Source organism: Egretta garzetta, unplaced genomic scaffold, assembly GCF_000687185.1.
Source record: "Egretta garzetta isolate BGI_Z169 unplaced genomic scaffold, ASM68718v1 scaffold221, whole genome shotgun sequence".
NCBI classification, from domain to species: Eukaryota; Metazoa; Chordata; class Aves; order Pelecaniformes; family Ardeidae; genus Egretta; species Egretta garzetta.
The window spans coordinates 594,348-614,726 of NW_009258543.1; positions in this window are offsets into that span (position 1 = coordinate 594,348).

Consider the following 20,379-nt stretch of genomic DNA (forward strand, 5'->3'; position numbering starts at 1 on the left):
GTAAGCATCGTCAGAATTTGAGCAGAAAAACACGTGTTTAGGATGAAGCTCTGCTTGCTACAGCAAGGCACAAGCTTGCGATGAGGGAAAGACCTGTCTGCTTTAACTAGGCTGCACAAAGGGTCCCAGAACAACAGGTGTCAATGAGGACCTGGCAGCACAGATCAAAAACTGGAAAACCAGCTGGTGGCACCTGGAAGACCCACCTAAGTCACAGCAGCCCGCTGCTTTGAAAGGCTTGTAGTCTGTGTCACCCACACCACCTATTACCACCACAATTCCTGGTGTTACCAGTTAATCAGCAGTGTTGGCCTAATTAGCTAAACATGGTTTCAGTGTGGCTGTGCCTACTTCTGTTGCAAACACCCATTTGTAGTTTATCACTGAATGAAAAGTGGCTCCATGCTCTCTCACTAGCTTAGGACATGGTCACATTTGAACCTTTTAAGATGTTTAATGTTTCACTTAATGGATTCAAGAGCGTAATAGCAACCTGCTCTTTAACCTGGGAATGATCGCGTGAGCAGCTCAAATAGGTCAACTGTTATCTCCAGCTTAACTTCCTTGTGGTGTTCTAGATGGCCAAAACTCAGGACATAAATGGGTCAGACTTAAGAGTTTATAATGCAGATGGCAAATACATACAGGATGGAGGATATAATTAAGTGATAACGTGAGAGTGACAACGTTGCAGATTTGCTGAGAACTGAACCGTGGAGTCTCTTCAACTTTAATTATTTTTCAGACATTTTATTTCTGGAGTAAAGTTTAAAGGAGTTTATTGAATTAAAACACTCACAGAAAACACTAAGTTGGTTTTTTTTTTAAAAAAAAACAAACCTGCTTTCTTTTTTATCAGAAAACTGGAAATGGAAAAGAAAGTAGTTCAACGCCATAGCAGCTAGCTGACCAGAATGCAGATCCCTTTCTGAGTCCCGAGCACTGAATTGACGTCCCACAATCATACAGGCAAGTAATAGCAGATACGAAAATTGAATAAATGAGTTGGATGGCTACGCCAACATTACACTAGATTTTAATGTTTCTTTATTCCTAATAAATAATTTGGGGGTTGGACTAGATGACCTCTAGGGGTCCCTTCCAACACAAATCATTCTATGATATGATTCTATGATAAAAGCAATGTGGAATCTAGTACGCTCCACTTGAATGACAAATTGACCTTGTGAATTAAAACTGTGAAAAAGTTAAAGAAAAAAAATTAAATCTACATGCACTTGTTTTGGATCTTGTAAAGAATTTCAAAACAAACAAAAAACCCCAGTCCTATCAACAACTATAAAAATACGCTATACTAGGCAAAGGTCTCAGCAAAGTGGGAAATGCGCAGACGTGTAAACAAAGCCGAGCAGAAATGTATGCGTTTCCTTCGGTTGGTTGCCAAAGTGTCATTACTTCAGTACATTATTTACATATGAAAAGTAGGATGTCTTTTGAGTCATGTGGTGTTCCTGGCTCCTTAACCTGGTGCTTATCTGACAGCAGGTAAACCAGCAATTGTGGATTGAAGTAGTTTGGCTACTTGGTAGTCAGTTCTTTGCCTGAGAAAGCTCTTCTATTCAAAGAAAGAAGCAGCAAGACGGGAAAATCAGCTTTTGAGGTTGGTCTTTTCTGCTTCCTTTTCAGGTAAGACAGTGTTAACAGCGGGAGAGGTGGAAGTGTTGGTTTGATCAGACAGGGAGGTTAGAGTAAATAAACAAATATGTGGCCAGGGTTTGGGGTGCTGGTGTCCCTTATCCTGAACTTTGGAATGACCCCTCTGTGGCTGCTGGTCCTGCAGAGATTGCCGCTGGCACCCGACCAAAGCAGCCGCAGGGTTCTTGGCCCTGCAGCCAGCCATGCAAATCCCAAAGCGTGGTCCTGGGAAAACGCACTGAATTGCACCCAGAGCCTGGAAGAGACTGCTAGACCTACTTTGCCCTATGCTTTGAGCTGTGCACAGAGGACAGACAAAAGATGTTAAGCAGGAAAACGGGGGTCCTCCTCTGTAGGAACCCCAAAAGAGAATCAACTGATGGCTGATGGCTAAAACCGGCATGTTGGTGTTGTGCTTTTCTATACTCTTGATTGTTGAAATGTAAAACGTGCTCTAGAAGAATGAGTAGGCAGTTAAATATGTTGCATTACTTTGCTACTAAATAATCTCACCTTGGACAACGACAGAGAGGGCACATAGGCACCTCCGTGTCACACTGAGGGGGCACCAAATGGCTATACCATATACATGCACACCTGGAAAGGCAAATGTAAGGAGGTGGTTTGTACCCAGTTTATGTGGGATCACCCTCATGTAAAGGGGGCTGGTGTAGGAATTAGCAATGCTGCAGAGGAGGAAAAGACATCATCTAAATCTATCCCGGTCAAAGAAATAAATGTCAGCCTTAAAATTGCACGGTAATATTGGAGTGAGAATTAGCATTAGGTTGAGTAAACTGAATGAGATAAAATTATGCATCAGTGTGGAATGAAACTGCATGTACACTTCTCTTTAAAGTATTAGTGGGACATCAAGGTGGAATTAAAGTGTTTTAAATGTCAGTTGCTTGCAGCTCCTAGATCCCACTGGGAATTTTCCAATCATCAAAAATCCAGCCATAATAAATGCACTTCAACTTACACCACGGTTTGCAGCTATTTCTCTCTAGCTGATAACGCTGTCAGATGTCTTTTGTGCAAAGCATGTTATAAACAAGAAATAGAGCAAACACTTCTCAGCTGATTTCCTGCTCCTCCACTGGCACATAGCTGTTGGCAAGGAGGTTGATACTTCAAAGGTGTTTTTCTTTGCACTGCCGTCATGCCATGAGATTAGCAAAACCCAGACTCTGAAGTTTAGCATCACTTGACGGTGCCTTTCCAAAGCACTGCTCACTTCTGCCGGGGTGGCTGGGTGCTTCCTGGGCTGGGGAGATCCCCTTGAAAGAGGAGGCTGCTCGCAGCTGATCCTTAGTCACAGCTCATCAAGGCACTGCCTGGTGGAAAAAGACCTGGGGGTGCTGGTTGACAGCTGGCTCAATATGAGCCAGCAGTGTGCCCAGGTGGCCAAGAAGGCCAATGGCATCCTGGCTTGTATCAGGAATAGTGGGGCCAGCAGGAGTAGGGAAGTGATCGTGCCCCTGTACTCAGTGCTGGTGAGGCCGCACCTTGAATACTGTGTTCAGTTTTGGGCCCCTCACTACATGAAAGATGTTGCGTTTGCTGGAACGTGTCCAGAGGAGAGCAACCAAGCTGGTGAGGGGTCTGGAGCACAAGTCATATGAGGAACGGCTGAGGGAACTGGGGTTGTTTAGTCTGGAGAAGAGGAGGCTGAGGGGAGACCTGATCGCCCTCTACAACTGCCTGACAGGATGGGGGAGCGAGGTGGGGGGTCAGCCTCTTCTCCCTGGTAACGGGTGATAGGACGAGGGGGAATGGTTTGAAGCTGCGCCAGGGCAGGTTTAGGCTAGACATTAGGAAAAACTTCTTCACCGAAAGGGTTGTCAGGCTCTGGAATGGGCTGCCCAGGGAGGTGGTAGAGTCCTCATCCCTGGAGGTATTTAAAAGAAGGATAGATGAGGTGCTTAGGGACATGGTTTAGTGGTGGGATGGCAGGGGTAGGTTAAAGGTGGATTCGATGATCTTAAAGATCTTTTCCAACCAAAGCGATTCTATGATTCTATGTCCCAGAGCTTTCGCAGTTACAAATTACAGTTATTAACGTAATGTGCCTGACAGCTCACTGCTTGAAGCCAAGCGCTGAGGAGTGGCTTTTCTTTTTCTTCAGTTTCCTCATGACATGCAAGTTTTCCCCTCCCTTTTCTCTCTGAGCCAACCCCAAGGCCACCTGCAGCAACTAGAGATGGGCTGTGGCACAGATGAACATTAACTGATATAGTGGCGAGGTCAATGCTATAGGTAACGAAGCTGATTCACACGTGTGATCCTGCAGTAGAGGTTAGTTAAATATTTGCATTCTTCCTCCCGGGATTAATCTCATTTTACACGTTTGTGGCTGGAGAGTCAGCCTTTGTGTTCCTGTCTTTGGATCCTGGAGAAGTCAGACTGGTCTGTCAGACTGCCCCAGGCTCCCTGGGCTCCTTCGTCTTTTCAATCTTTGCATAAACATCTCTGCGCTTCTACCATAACTAGCACGCTTGTTTTCATGAGCCAGAGCAGTAAATCATTGCGTTTCTAAGAATTCTGACAAATAAGCTTCCCAGGCTTTCCCAGTTGTAAAACCTTTAGAAAGGCTTTTCTTTCCTTTCTACGCCTGTTTTTCTCTGGCAGAAGTATGACTGTTACACAGCACTTTTCCTTCCATGTTTTTAAAGTGACTGATTTTAATTTGGATGTATTTTCCCCTGAAAATCCTTTCAGTCAATATGGAATTACACAAAGCAGCTTTCTGAAGAAAAAAATTATCTGAACAAGTTTTCCACTGAAAGGCGTGTGTGTGTTTGTGCATGTGGGTGTGTGCTGGGGACAGGGACCACGGCTGCCAGCTGCCTCGAGCCAAAGCAGTTTACTTTGTACCTAGCAGAGGGGAATACTGGTGCAAAGCTGCAGTGAGAAGGAAATCAGGAAAAAAAAAAGAGTCTGGGCACCCAATTCCTCCTGTCCCAGTGCCACTCGAAGAGGCTGTGTCAGTAGACCATCTAGTGATGGTGCTGAATTACCACCTTACTTACAAATAGTGGACAAATTAGGTCTTTATACTCCTGGCTCACTCCAGGTCATTCCAGCCCTACTTTGCACCACTTAACCTGCTTTTATTTCCTTTGCTTCTTTATGCATGTTCCCAGAGTTTCTCTGATTCATGAAACGGCCCTCCCTCATTTCTCTCACCCAAACCAGGGCTGGGTCGATGAGCCCAGAGGGAAGAACAGGCACTCGGGTTCCTGTAAACCAAGCCAGGAACGCAGAAGGAATGACTCTGGACAATCCAGTGGCCTTCTATTTCTGTGTGGAATAATTACTTCTCAAAAAGTATTTTAAAAGCTCTATCAGTTTTGATGGACTGCTCTGTACCAGCCTGACTTAAAAAAAAAAAAAGAAGGTGAAGTTTTAGAATGTTGATAGGCTGGGGAAGAAAAAGTACGGATTCTATTTTTAAATAAGTGCATTATTCTGCCACGCTGAACACATTGTGGATTCAGTTTCTTTTTCAAATAAGACTATAATAACACAGTTACCAGCATACAGCTTACTGCTGTTGATGACTTCTAGACCCGAGATAGCGAGCCCTGTACTTGTTCAGAATAGCCAAGGAAATGTGGCAGAGGAGTCAGAAAGCAGAATTTACATCTCAGAGGACTTTCCTGCGTTTGTGTTCATCTCAAACTATTGTGCAAGCTTATTTGGTTTTGTAATGTCCCATCAAACCAAGTCATGCACTCGGGGACAAACAGTACAATTTGACAGCTCTGGTTAATGTAGGATAGTTTCATTGGAATAGCTGTATAGAAATAAGACGTGAAGTGTAAGATATTGGTGTACTTTCCAGTACTGATGCATATATTTCTGATAAACTCTGAGTCAAGAGCGATGTTTTCAAATAGGGACAGGGTGGACAAGGTTTACCTGGATGATGAGGGGAAATTAAATTCTTTCCTACCCCCAAAAAGCCTGATGGACTAAACCAGGTTGGCTTAGCTTAAGAAAATGGTGCAGCTGATGCAGATGGTTCCTTCTTATAAAGTTAACCACAAAGAAGTATCCAAGAGGGCAAAATGTAATAGGAAATTGTACCACTCATAATAAAAATAATTTTGTATACATTTATTGTGGAAATGGGAGTAAGATTTCTAATCGCAAGTGATTGAGATTGTTAAATGCCCTTCTATTAGGAATAAACTGGGCAAGAAACTACGAGATTATGTTTAATCAAGCAATGAGTGAGATAATTTATATAATGATTTCTTTTAATGGTAGAGGTCTGGACATGATGAGCAGGAAGTCTTAAGGAATTTTGCTGTGAGAAACATTGGGTTTTGTTAAACAACATGTTCAGAAGGAAAAAAAAAATGGGCAGAAGCTGTCGGCCTGCTCCAGCAAGCAGATGCTTTTGGGGTTATTGCAGTTAGTAGGCCTTCTAGCTTAATTAAACTGTATTCTTATAGTTAAGTATCACTGAGTAATCTAAGGAAACTGAGATGCTACATTTCTAACAAAGTAAACCAGCATCCTCAGCCTTACCTTAATCTTTATATTTGAGAACAAGAGAAGGGAAAATGAGATACTGAAAAATACATATTTTAAAAATATTGTGAACATAATTTTTTTTATTTTTGTAGATATCTTTACCAATAAAGACCAGGGATACTTTCTGAATTCCTTTCTAAGTGTATATCAACTGTTGATTTCCATCAGTTCCTCTACAGGGACCATCAAGACTTCGCAGCTGCTGACCTTGCATTGTGGACAGGAGGAGAATGCTTTGCATGTGCTGCACAGAACCTGAAATAAAATACAGTTATTGACTTCACTTCTACATTATTCTCAACGGGGCAAATGCCCTGTGTAAGCTGGGAAGGCTTCCAACCACATTTTTAGAAAAATTAGATATTTTAGGTGGCTTACACTAGGCAGCATTATTCATAATGCAAATGAAAATATTACATAGTGACATATATCAATACATGTTGGCGTAAGGCAACTGATTTTCTGAGATCATTGCTTCATCAGCTGACAATGGAAATTAAATGTTCAACTTTGTTTTCTGCCAATTCCTCCTGCCATGATGCCCAAATATGAAATACACCACAAAGACAAGTTTTTGGCTGAATTGACCATTAATCAATTTATGTTCTGAATCATGAGTGTTCATTGTACTTAGTATTTTTATCTTGATATATGTGCATAGGATAATTGAGTCATATTTCTCTAATCAGTGTGACTGTGGCAACTTTTCAGCTTTTGAGATGCCACACAGTTGAAAGACTTTTGCTCATCAAAAAAGCAGCAGAATTGTGTGTAAAACTGCTTTTACAGTTTTCAAAGCTCTTGTTGCCTAGAAGATATTTCTGTTGTACCTCTGAATGTTTCCTATGTTTTCCATGATTTGATTGAAACTGAATTCAAAATCAAGAGGATGTGAAATAACAGCAAAGTTTTTAATTGGACTTTATCTTTTTGTTAGCAGTCGCCTGCAACACATTAACCATTTTTGGCTGCTTCTGAAGAATAAGCAGACATTTTTACTGAGTTGTTTAGATTTTCTCTTTTTTTTTGAGAGTTAAACAACTGTCTCTGAATGCAGTAGTGTCTGTATTGGTAGATTCATGAATCTTCATCTGCATGAAACTTTATCTACCATTTTTTCCAGTTGACTACATTCACTGGAAAATGAGTTGTATACCATTTACTTCCATGCTGAACAACTGCATACATCCATGATGTGACTTAAACCTTTAAGACAGAGTTTACTTGGGATTTAAAGAATCTTTCTGATGCTGAATGTCATTCATTCAGATAAAATGGCAATGTTTTCCACAGCAGCAGCATGGTTCCCACATTTTTTTCAATATACAAGGGAAAAATATGTTTTATCTGCCTTGCAGAGCTTCAGACTCACTGAATGGTTTAAAAGAAAAATTGTCTTTGTTCTGATTTATGAGCAATCACAAGTAACACAGATTCTCCCCTTGGGACATTTCTACTGAAGTGTAACCACATCCAGATTAAGCTTCCTCTTTACGTGCCCTCATAGTCTTGTGGGTGCTATTAGAAGTTAAGGCATACAGACTTGGGAGACTGATCTAAACCAAGCAAGCACACGTATTTATTGTAATAAAGAAGTGTAGAATATTTGCTGAGTAAGCTAGTACTTTTTGCATTACACTGGGGATTTAAAGTGACAAAAATCAGTCCCAGCAGCAAGTCTTAGGGCACTCCACATTAACCTCTCTGTATGTCAAGAATTAGATTTTTTTTTTCTTCTCCTTTGTTTTCTCTATCTCATGAATAGTTTTTAATCCATGGCAGAAATTTACCTTTTACCCTGTAGAATTCAAATTTCCATAATAGGCTTTGGTGATGGATTCTGTCATAAGCCTTCTAAAGCTACAACTGAGTGATCTCCTTAGGTTTGCTTTTATTCTCCGTTAACTTCTTTTCTGGCATTGAACAGATCTGTGGGGCAAGACTTTTAACCCCCCAAACAGGGGTGATTTTTCCTTACTTCATGATTTTCTGAATGTTCTGGAGTTTTATATTCACATTTATCACCCCATCTGAAACACCAGCCTTGACGTAGTAGTAGGTGCTTCTCATTAATTTAGACAGTAAGAAATCTGAAAATGTCCAACATATCACTACCTTCTTTCTGAAGGGACAGATTCGCATCTCGGCTAAATACATGTACAGAAGCAGGCTGTAAGAGTGCTGCTGTGATTTTCAGTAACTAAAAATCTGTTTGTATTCTTTGGGAGGCTATTTTGGGCAGGAAAGTAACTGTGCAGGATGTCACCTGCAACTAAAGTTGCACAGTGATCCACAAGCCAGGACGGAACCAGCTCCCCACTGGGAGCTGAATAACCGGAGTTGCATTTCTTGTGTTAGAGCAGTTCCCGATCCGGTGTATTCCCACTAAAGTGCATGAAAGAACAGGAGCCCTTTCCCCTCTTCTTTTTGAGTCCAGCTAAAAGCTGTTTTTCTTGGAGTACTTTGAGGGAAGACAGAAGACAATATGTATTGCTTCAATGGAGGAGGAAAGCACACAGTGTGGAAAAGCTACTCCAGCACCAAGCAAACAGTTGAAGGGTAGCTGGGCAATATTCCTAAAAGGTTTGGGAATATTTAGAAGAGCGTACACAGTCAAATGCTTAGTAACATGGAGGATAAAATTAAAATGGATCATCTCTGAGTTATTTCGTCTAGGTTTAAAGATTTAAGGTCCTGGTTTGGGTTTTGTGTTGTGGGATGGTCTTGTCTCTGTGTCACAACCCCCTAAACCCGATCTTATCTGATTATCTAGTTTTACAAGGGAAAGTATCAGGATCCAGCCCTGAATCTTAGCCCAGTTTTCTTTATCATATCTTGCATACAGCTAGCAGGCGTTGGGTTCAAAAGCAAACCAAAAGGAACAGTTTTTCACAGATCATGTACTTACGCAACGGATCTTGTAGCCAGAAGTGCCGGTTGCCAAATGTTTACGAGGTCACAAAAAGTGCTTGGACAAATTCAAGGAAGAAAAAACTTCTGGGTGGCAATAAGATACAAAACCATCACCTCTTACTGTGACATTTTTTTGCTGGCTGGAAACTTTTACATCATTACCTGTTTAGCCCACTCTTCGACTTTATTTTTGCAGACTTCCCTGGTATTTATTGATTCACCTTTGCTCAGACTCAGCGTGGCCATTCTTACACATTCTTCTTATCTAAAATTTCTGTTATTTAATGGAAAGTGTTATTACTTCTCTGCAGTTAATGTATTTCTTTACTCATACATACTGGAAAAGTAATTTTGAGTCACACCATTGTCTGAGGTGGTCATTTCTGTAGAAAAAAAAAAAAAAAAAAAGTTCAGTTTAGTGGTAATTTACTTAGAAACCATGCAATGGGGAACCTGAAAGAATTAAATCTATTTAGAAATTAGCAAGAAAAGAAAAGGCTCAGGTATAAGTGGTCAAAAAGGGTAATCTGAAAAATATTCTGAAAATGTTATGGGTTAGTCCAGCATGGCAGAGGCACTCATAAGATTCAAAGGGTGAGTCCAGTGCAAGTAGCACTGCAGTTCCAACTGCAAACGGACATGGTGTCCAGCATCTTCACTGATCTCTACTTATTCAAGGCATCCTCTGAGCTCTCTCCACAGTATACTCCTGATTTTGGAAATGGTATACAGTTTTGAAAAAACTGGAAAGGAGAGGAAATGCAGTAGTAAAAGTAAGCCGCAGTGATGAGCGTTAATGGATGCTTTGTTGGAAATTGCACTGAGTGTAGCATCAATTCTCAGATCAGCTTTGCAGTGTTGCCATCCTAAGCCTGTGCAGATGGATTATTTATTTTTGTACCTGAGTTTCATTGCCGGCAAACACTGCCGGTGGTTTACAAAGCGAGCCAAGGTCCTATGAAAAATACTGAGCTGTATAATCAAGAGGAAGATGAGTCTGAGGGACGTGTTTTCTTTCTGGTTTTCTGGGATTTTAGGGTCTTCCCAGACGAATTTCAACAGCCATCAGACGAGCACAGTAGCATAGCTCTGCGGTGATGCATATTGCTTAAGGGCAACAGCACAACCTGGTGGTTTATGGTTATTCTAATGCATCGGATCAGGTAGCTGCACAAGAAACACAGGGCTTTCCCTTCCCCAGAAACAAACTCATTGCCAGTACAGAACTGAAGCTGGTTTTCATTAATTTGTTTGTAAGATACCATTTTACCTGAGGTTTTCAGAATAAATAGAAAAAAACTAGACTGCCAGGGCATATGCAAAAAGATAAATTAATAGGTCTGTTCCTTTCCAACATCTATGATTCCGAAACCTCGAGGCGCTGTTGTGACGAGCCATTTCATGTGGTTTTGTGCTGGATATGTCTGAATTTTTGTTCCAAGATAATAGCTAGAGGTGTATAACCAAAAAGAAAAAAGCTTGCAAAATGCACTATGCAAAATTTGGGAAAAAAAAAAAAGACACAAGGAAAGTGTGTGCAGGAAAAAATACAAATGTGTCTCGCTTGCTTTTTCTATTGTGATGAAGCCAAGCAAAGTATATAACACATTTACATAGACTGAATATTCAAACACCAATAATAATATTTATGCTCTTTCTTATGTGGTTTCAGGGTATGTGATGTTGGTCAGTATGTACCTGCTGACGTGGCAGTGAAACAGAGCGAGTGCCAAATGTGCTCAGCCAGAATTTTCAAATAAAATCAATTACATTTTCTATTTTGCTTGATTCTGAAGAACGGTCTATGTTATTACTAGCAATGCAGCTGGCACTGGCGTGGTTGCTGAACAAAATTCGTGCAAACTACATATTCAGTTCATTTACTGATCATATAGAACTGGGACAAATGCCACTAGCTGTAACTAGAAAGGTGGTGCCTGTCAAATGCTGGGACTGGTCCTGAGACTATGCAAGCCTTTTTCATCTTCGGGCTGTGTCCGAAACATGGACTCCTCAGTCCTGCTTAACTTAATAGAAAGAACCTTTAATTTCAGCCTGTGTGGGTGTGGACCTGAGAGAAAAGGGATTTTAAGAGACACTTACCGAGGCACTGAAAGACTGAGGTGCTTTGAGCCAGAAGTAGCATAAATTTTAGGCAATGAAGAATCCTATAGGATTGTCACCACGAGTAAATGCTAAGGTTTCTCATTGCTTCATCTTTGTACTCTAGTCCTGTTCATGGCTGAAGTATGGCTCACAATCTTGGTTCAAGAAAACGCTTTGGTCTGTGTGGACAGATGATTAATGCATTTAAACTTACACTTAGGCTCACACTTAAGTTTCATTTATTCTATTGTGATCGAATATACACGAAATGTACAGTGTGCTGAAATTTATGAAAATGCTTTTTATTATGGTTTAGTTTACTATAAAAGAAATATGTCATTGCAGAAATAGGACAAAATACTCTGAAGACCAGTGATATTTCTGAAAAACTGTACGAAGGTCTTTGGAAAAGTGTAGAATGGGAAAAAAAAAAAAAGAAATAAGAGAAAGAATTGTTTGCTTCTCCTTGAGTGTTGAATTAGAGGACAAAATGGTCAAAGACCAAATCCTGCTATTCACAACCTTTCCCTGCAGTGTGCTGAAGCACAGGGAGGCAATGCGGTTCCTACATCCCTGCATCCCACTGGAGCAGACAGGGGAAGCATGTTCAGTTCTGCCACAGCTAGCCAGAACCAGGGACAGAAAACAAACACGTCTGAGATGAAATGCCTTTGTGCCAGCTTCCCACGCACCCTGCCTCACAGTGCGGAAACGCCAGAATATTTTTCAGCTAGCTAAAAATTTTTGGTGAGCACAGTGACATCAGGTCTACCTGTTTAATAGAATTTCTTTTCATCACTCAATAATTATAACCCATCAGGGGAGACATTGCTTTTTGCTTTGCCCACAAAGCAGGTGTAAGTGTTGATAACTGGATGGAGAACCTCAAATCAGCTGGGTTGAGCTGACGTGTCTCCATCAGCCCCTACTGCCATAACTGTTGTGTAGGGTCTGGAGCAGCATGGACACCTCACCACTCTGGTTCCCCTACTCTTTGCTTAAGTTATTCCATATCTTCATGGTAGCAAAAAGAATTTGTCAGCAGCAACTTAATATACTACTTGGAGACCTCGGCCAGTCTTGATGATTGAGTATCACTCAACACCTGCTCAGAGAATAAACATGTATCCAGTTTTCATGCTTGGGTAAGAGAAAGCTCTCCTTTCTCCATGTTAAATGGAGGGAACATAGCGAGGGTCTGTATTGTTTTCACAGCGCCATTCATACCACCAAAGTGAATGCTGCATCAGCACTTACAGTACATTTAGAGGGTGAATCATCTTTTACTCGGAGGAGTAATGATTCTGTAGTACAAATTCAATGTGTTCCCATATGTGTCCACCAAATTGTGTTCTCATTGCTACAAGTTTTGTATTAAATTATTTAGGTCAGCTTAAATCTGGAAAGCAACAAAATAAACACCATTTTTGGCTCATTTACATGACTGTGATTATTGTAAAATGGTTTGCTTCCTAAATTAAAGTGATGCAAGTAGTCTGCCAGGAAAATGAGCAGCAATATTTTGTGTTATATTTTTGAAAAGCTGGTTGTAACACTCAGTCATTAACCCAACAATAGGTGGACACCTGGAAAATGAAAATTCAGATTACTTTTAGCATACACTGGATCTGTGGGTGTTCAGGCTTGAAATTTCATAATTTTCCTTTGAACTAAATAACATTTTGGGTCTTTGCCTAATGATTTTACTATATACTGTTGCAGACGTGGGTAGCACACTTTGGCACCGTACATCTTTAGAGCTGTTAAGGTTGGTATATCAATATCCATGATCCGGTGATTAAGGACCGCCTAATAGCATGCATTGTCAGGATATGGAGTATCACATTAAAAGTCATTAATAGCTCTATCCTGCGCACTGACATGATGTAATACAGCAGCTGTACCACAGAGAACCTCTTAAGGCATCCTGTCAAAGGTAGACGTGCTAATGACTGCGGTAGGCACCGGCATATTGCGTCGTGACAGCACCAGAGTCCTCCCTGCTAGAAGCACTACAGTAATGCCAGTCATATTGCATACAGTGCTAAAAATCCACGCGTTAACAGCTCCGTTTTTACTGACATTCCTTTGGTATGCCATGCCAAAGATGTATAGGAAATGAGTTAATGTGAGCCAAGACCAGGCTTATTTCATGCAACTTTGAGGTACCATGGGGACAACAGGAGCTAGCAGGCAGATACTTGCACTCCAAGTCTGAATGACTTGTCCTCATAGCCTGCCCTCAACCTACCTCATATGTTTACTGCTGTTGAGATGCTAGCTCCTGCCAAAAACTCCAGACTTTGTTTCTGGCTGACCCTATCTCAGGCAAACAACTCTGTTCTTCAGCGCATGGGAAGGAGCTTCCCATAAACATTTCCACACAACTTTGTCACCTTCTATTGCCTTACGTTCATGTGGGTATATGCTGTATGTGGTGACAAATGTTGCTTTATGGTTTTCAGTGTGTTTGTCCCATCTTCCTGCTTCCACCAGATGCCACTTATCTTAAATTGAAAACTTTTCAATAAGACTGCTCATAGCTGATGTCCTTGCACACCCCAGTACATGAAAAGTCCTGATCATGACTGAACCTCTTGTCATGAAGTGAAGACTCAGTACAGATTTCTGAGAGAATGGTTTGCTCTTTATAAATGTACGATAAAATTTCAAAATTCCCTACAATAAATTCAAAGAGATCTTGGTAAAGATCTTTAACACACTAATGAAGCAGAGGGAACACTTTCTAAAATGCCACAAATCAGTAAATGAAAGTTGCTCTTTGCATGTTTGCTATGTCAAATGCTGGTGATCATCACTGGATTGGGCATTCACTGTGGTGTTGTGTTGCTACCATCTCCAGCAGATATTTGGGGGTTTACTGTGTTTGGAGAATCTCACACCCATTATTCAAGTGAGGTGGTTGGCTTTAGCAGACTGCTCCCCCCCCCCCAGGATCTCTGGGGAAGGAGGAGGAGGCAATATATATGTATGTCAGCTACTTTATTGAATAAATAACTATTGAGGCACAGGAAGCACTTCTGTAGCCTCTGCTGTTGAATCTGTGTATGTAAAGGAAATGGCTAAGCTGGAAAATCTCCGCTTAATTCCCATAAACCCTTGGTCTCCTGGCTCATATTTTGGCTCAAGTGTAGCATACTAGACAGACCGTAACATGCCTGTTGAACAGCCCTTTGACAGCTCATCCCATAGCAATCCCATATCCAGAACACCAGAGATACCAAAGGAAGAGCTTGAAAATCCCTCCAGCTGCTTAAGGCAGGAGCTGTCTTCCCATGCTTAACCCCACATTGCTCAGGGGTAAGAAGCCCTTGGTTCACAGACCAGACACCAAAGCCCAGGTAGCCAGAGCTTGGAGCTGTTTATATATATTGATCCTGTTGACTCTTTATTCGATCATCAAAAATAAATGCTTATTTATATTTACCCCAGCTCAGTTCTGAAGGCTGTTAGGTACTGGCTGAGCACAGTCCCATTTTCTGCTTTCCGACCAGACGGTCTTTGGGTTTGTTTGCAGAGATGAGCGGGGCATGTCTGGGTGAGCATATTGGGATAGGGAGGTACCCATGGACCCACCACACTGTGGTGGCTGCAATAGCAGGTAGGGCAGCTTTGTGAGAGCAACAAAAGAGCCAGCTCTGAGGATCTGATGGTGTACACGCTGCAGGGCTTCTTATTTACTTTCTTCTTTTATTCTTTTTTTTTTCTTTTTCTTTTTTCCCCCATCTGGGAGAAGCTCTAGACTGGTTCCATAGATTGAATCCCCATTGCCCATGCATCAGTTGCTTAGCACAAACTAAATTCTTACTGTCCATGCACCCATCACTGAAACTTCTGCCCCAGCATTAGCTTAAAATCACGTGGACGATGACACACTGGGATCACTTAAGCCCAAAAGAACAGTGATTTGGGAAGCACAGAAAAGAGCTGGATCCATTCACTTACACTCCCTTTGGTCAAACATCTTGTCTCCTGTCTGTTCTGGTGTAATTATTTCAGCAACGTTTGATAAATTTTACTCCTTGCCCATCTTCTTTTGAAATAGCTTCCAGGTTTCTCTGTACAGCACTCTGATTCAGCCCCTTCTCCTATTTCATGCACCGATACTTAATTCTCGTACAGATTTTTATTGATTTTTTCTCTTAGTGTTATTTTATTTTGCTGTTTTATGGCTGCTGTTAACATTTATTAGAAAAACTATTTTTTATACTCTGTAAGAACATCGCTACACATTTTTTGGCAACACTGAGAATAGCTGACTACAAATTGGGGGATGGTGGAATAAAAGGAGGAGGAGAGAAAAGGCAGCATAGGAGCGTTAGCAAATTGCTCTTCACTTTTCACATGGTTAAATCCTAAACACTGGTAAATGCCCTTTCACTGGGGAGGACAGTTCATATCTGATAGAAGTACAAGTGCGCTTAATCAGAAAGGCAACACCACAGGCACTTGCATTTCACTGCGCGACATTCAAAACCTTCGATGTTTTCGTCAGCTGGTGATGGGATTTTTTTGCATGAACATGAAAATTAAAATCACTTGAATGTTTTCACTGAGCGAGTCTTAGCCATTACACTTTATCCTCCAGCGGCACTGGGAAATAGACTGACATTTTATTAAAGCTGTATTCCTGCAGGATAGGCAATGAAAGGCAAACCATCTAAAACTCACTTAGCAGCGCCCGCCCGCCTACCTGTGGGTTTTCTTCAATGCAAGTGAGTCGGTCCTTTGGCAAAAGTGAAGGCACATGGTTTTATGCCATGCTATTCCATCTGTGCCTTCTGAATCCATTTCCAGACCAAATCCTCACTACAACCTTTATTATGATTAATTATTGTGCACCAAAGATTCACAGCTGTGGTGGTGGCTCCGACAAGAGGCACTGGCAGCTCCTGGGCAGACTGCTCTGAAGTGGCTTTCCATCCGCATGGAATGTCTACAGCTCAGGAGCCCAGGCGTATCCTGCAGTACCTTCTTTTGATTATCACCTGTGGTGACTTTTAGAAAATGCAACCTCTGAATCCCAAGGGATGACTTCCGTTGACTGTGGAAAATGGGTGGAAATGCTGCTTTTATTCAAGATTATGATCAAAAACATCTTCAGTTTTTAGTAATAAATATATTGAGAGAATACCTCCCACGCTGCAGCTATAAAACTGGGGGATTTAAAACAGAGAAAGATGATGTTCTGAAGTTCTGGGTGTCTGAAACAATTCAGTCTTTCTTATGATCTCGGGCACATCTTTCAATTTCCCAGTATCCTTGGTCTGATAACTTAAATACAAAGCCTTTCGGGTTGTGGACTGTCTTTGTGTATTTCGTACCGAACCTGCCTTCAGGCAAAAGTGAGAGAATGGGCAGAGAATTGTAGCGTTCCTGCAACTGCTAAAAATGCCTCTTCTCCCCAGCTGAGGTCCTCAAGGTCTGCCCATGGTGCCGTGTTCTCTATCAGTGCACTGACGTTTCCTTTTCCTCTTTCAACCTGCTGTGACCCAAGCTAAGGGAAAATACACTTATGGATTGTTCTCGGTGTTAAAATGTTACTACATGATGGGGAAAGGGACTGGGAAAAGTCAGGGTTGTTTCGGGCTTGTAAGATTTCCTTGGTGCAAACAAAGGTGAGAGAAAGAAAAGATAAGTTTATTGGGTGGGTTAATCCATCAGGACTCTGCACAGGGCAGAATAATCATGAGCAGAATGTAATGTTAAGAAGCTAATGAAGGTTACTGATGAAGAATTCTTCTAACTCTTTTATAAAAGATTGTTTCCTAATAGTTATACATTATTATTATGTTGACACTGCTGGAATCAAAATGCCCTCAGCATTTTGACTTGTATCCTTGAACTTCGTATTGAGCATCATATTTTGAACATCATGCTACCTTTAAGTTAATGCTGTGTACTCAATATATAGACATACACAGGACCTGAGGGAGCGTACTGTACTTCACCACCAAGCCACCTGTTCTGACGACTCTGTTTTTCAAGCAGATGGCACCGTGATGAATTTCCCTGTATTCACAAACCACGGCATCTTCCTGAAAAATTTGCACAGATGTTTATAATGAGATTTTCATGGTTACACAACACTTGCACATCCACAGAATGAAGGGGCCTTCTGTTAAAAAGTCACTCAGCCCGAGAAGTTTGCTTCTCTGATGGGACTATAACAGTGGTCAGCAGTGCCTGAGCCTTCATAAGCGTAATGGTCTTAGGGCATGACCCGATGGCAGAGGTCAGCATGCGCCTACGTGTGTTGTGCCGCAGCGCTAACAAAATAAGCACAACCTCTTCCAGGGTCATCTGTTTTCCCCAAAGTTATATATCTTTCATGAAACACAAAGGCAAAGAGATCAAATCAGCTGTGAATTATAGAAAATAAAGGAAAAAATGGCTTTGGGATATATTTTAGTTTAGCCCTGATGCAGTCATAGAGAGGAAAAATAAAACATGTGACCTGATGTTGACCAACATCAAAGCTGCTTTCCTCCTGCTGGGGAAAGCTATTGGAAAGGTGCAGCCCAGCTGCCCTCATTGCACATGGGCTGCAGGAACCTCCCAAACCTCCTCTCCCACAGGCTTCAGACCTATGCAGAGCAATGACAGGGCACCAATGGAACTGAAGTTTTATCTTATGACAAACACCTAAATATTTCCACTAAAATCCATAGCTGCGACATAGTCAGGTGCTGTGACCCATTTATTGGAGAGCGGGCTGGGGCACACTGAACTTGTTTCCTCTATAACTTCCCACCCGCAGGTCCCAGCAGGTCCTGATGTAAGGCTCAATTCTTTCATTCCTATTTTCAACATGCTGGATGAAATTGAAATCTGAAAACTGCAGTAGCTTAAGCTAAACCTTTGAACATCTCTATAGCATTTTTCATTAAAGATGTGTATCTCTCTTGTGGATGCAGAAACTGAAAGGTGGAGGATCATATTAGTGATAAGGCCTAAAATAAAGAGTGAGAGTTGGCAGAATTGGGAATTGGGAAGAGTTCCCACCTTCCAGATACAAATTCTGTTTAACAGATTCAAATGAGCTCATTTATCTATCAAACTTCTTAGTTATTCACAGAGTTTGGGTATGAGAGGACATATTATTGTTGTGAATGTCACACTGCTGTCGGTAGGTGATTAGCAGCAACTAAGCTTCATTATTCAGATATCTCTACATAACTTTAAACAATTAGAGTTTTACTATCTGCAGGAAAGAAAGAGGAAACAGAGAAGAAAGACAGTTATACTGTCAATTTATTAATCTTCTGCAGAAATCTGTGAAACCTAACTTATAATTTAATTAGCTTTATCCTGATCACACAAGATTTCAGCTCTTCGCTGACACTCCAATTTTACCTGTCTTCTTACAAGCTAAACACCAGGCTGTAATAACGTCATGCAAGACATACTGTGTACACATTAATCATTTTTTATTTTCTTTATTGAATCTGATCCCCATATGAGACAAAATACTGAGTTATGTAAGAGTACCTTAAGGAATTAAGAGTAAGTGAACATTCAAAAGAAATAACAATAACAATACCTTTATCTTTTAACTGGCTATATTTTCTCATTGGCTCTGATTTCTCCAAGAATTTTCTAAAAGTACAGACCATAATTGTGCTAATAAAGAGGAAATTATACCAACCTATAATTAGAGTAATAAGGAAAAAAGTACAGCAGATCATAATTGAACCAATAAGAGGAAAATGTAATCATGTTTAATGGCTTATGTGAGTGTTAGAGTGTTCTGTATACTTAATAAATTGGTATCCATTTTCATGGTATGTATCTAAGACACTTTTCCTAATATTATTAAATTACCCGTTAGATCTGTTGTTGGGAACTTCTGCTAGTCCTGGAAGCTGCTCTGGAGCGAGACTCCTTTGGATAACCAAAATAACAACAGAATTTCAGACGGGTCTGACCACCAGCTACACTCCCACTTCTAGCAATGCTTATGCTCTCTCCAGGTTTATTTAGGGTCTCTATATTACATTTATTTGGTATACACAGGTGTTGTGTGCAGTACCAAGTAGGAGATTTGCAAAAGAAATACAGAAAGAGGAGAAAGGTGTAAACTTTTGGGGTCACTGTGTTGGGCATGGGAAGATGCTCTGCTAGCAGGGTATATTCAACTTAAAAGTAAGGGCAAGGATTTATTTCCCAATATGCACAGTAGAATAACAGGAATGCAAGCCCCAAAGCTGAGCATCAGTAGTTCCTTTCTGCTGCTGAGCTCCCATCTTTTGTGGTTTTTACCTGAAGATTTCACAGCTTGCAGCTTTGGTGTTTCTCCCTCTGAGTCCTTGAGCTGCTAACTGTCCCTGTCTTGGCAATCTTACCCCTGTCTGCAATTTCACCTTTCGTATCTTGTACAGCTTGAGTTTACTTGTTTTTCTCACAGCTTTTTCTCACAACGTGGCAGTTTTCTCAGCAGTTTGAGCCAAGGTCACACAGATGCTCAGCATGAAAAATCAGCCAGGGATCAGAGGCGGCCGAGCCCCCCTGAGGGAGCTTACCAAGGCTGGAGTTTAAATAAAACCTCCCCACATTTTCATACAAATGACATTTCATATAGTTCAGCTGTAATTCACATTTTGATTTTCCTCTCAGCAATTAAAAAAATAAGAATGTTTCCTACATTTGCATACTAGTAGCATGTAAATATTTCCTCTCACACCCAGACGCATCACAGGTGATACTCTTTACTTGGAAGTGACATTTGCAAAGCTTTTCAGCCCAGTTATCCTTAAAGAGCCCAGGTGCTCTTTCTGAGGCTATAGGTATCTTAGAAGGGCAGGATGGAATCTGGTGAATGGGACTTTTCACGTGCAAATAGACCTTAAGAGCTCAGGGGACACCTTGGGAGAGAGGCATGCATTTTCCACTAGAAATATCTGAGATAGATACATCTTTTTCCAAACAGTTTTGTCGCTCATAGGTTACTCAGCTCAATTAGGTAAGTCCTGAAGATAACTCAGACTGTAATTTAGGCTATTCATAAGTGTAAGCATCTGCGTATGCTTAGGTAGTACCCTGAAGGGCAGCTTAATAATGAGCTAAATCATCTTAAAAATGTTTGATATTTCTATACTACACATTGTTTAAATTCTCTAAGCTTATTAGACTACTGAA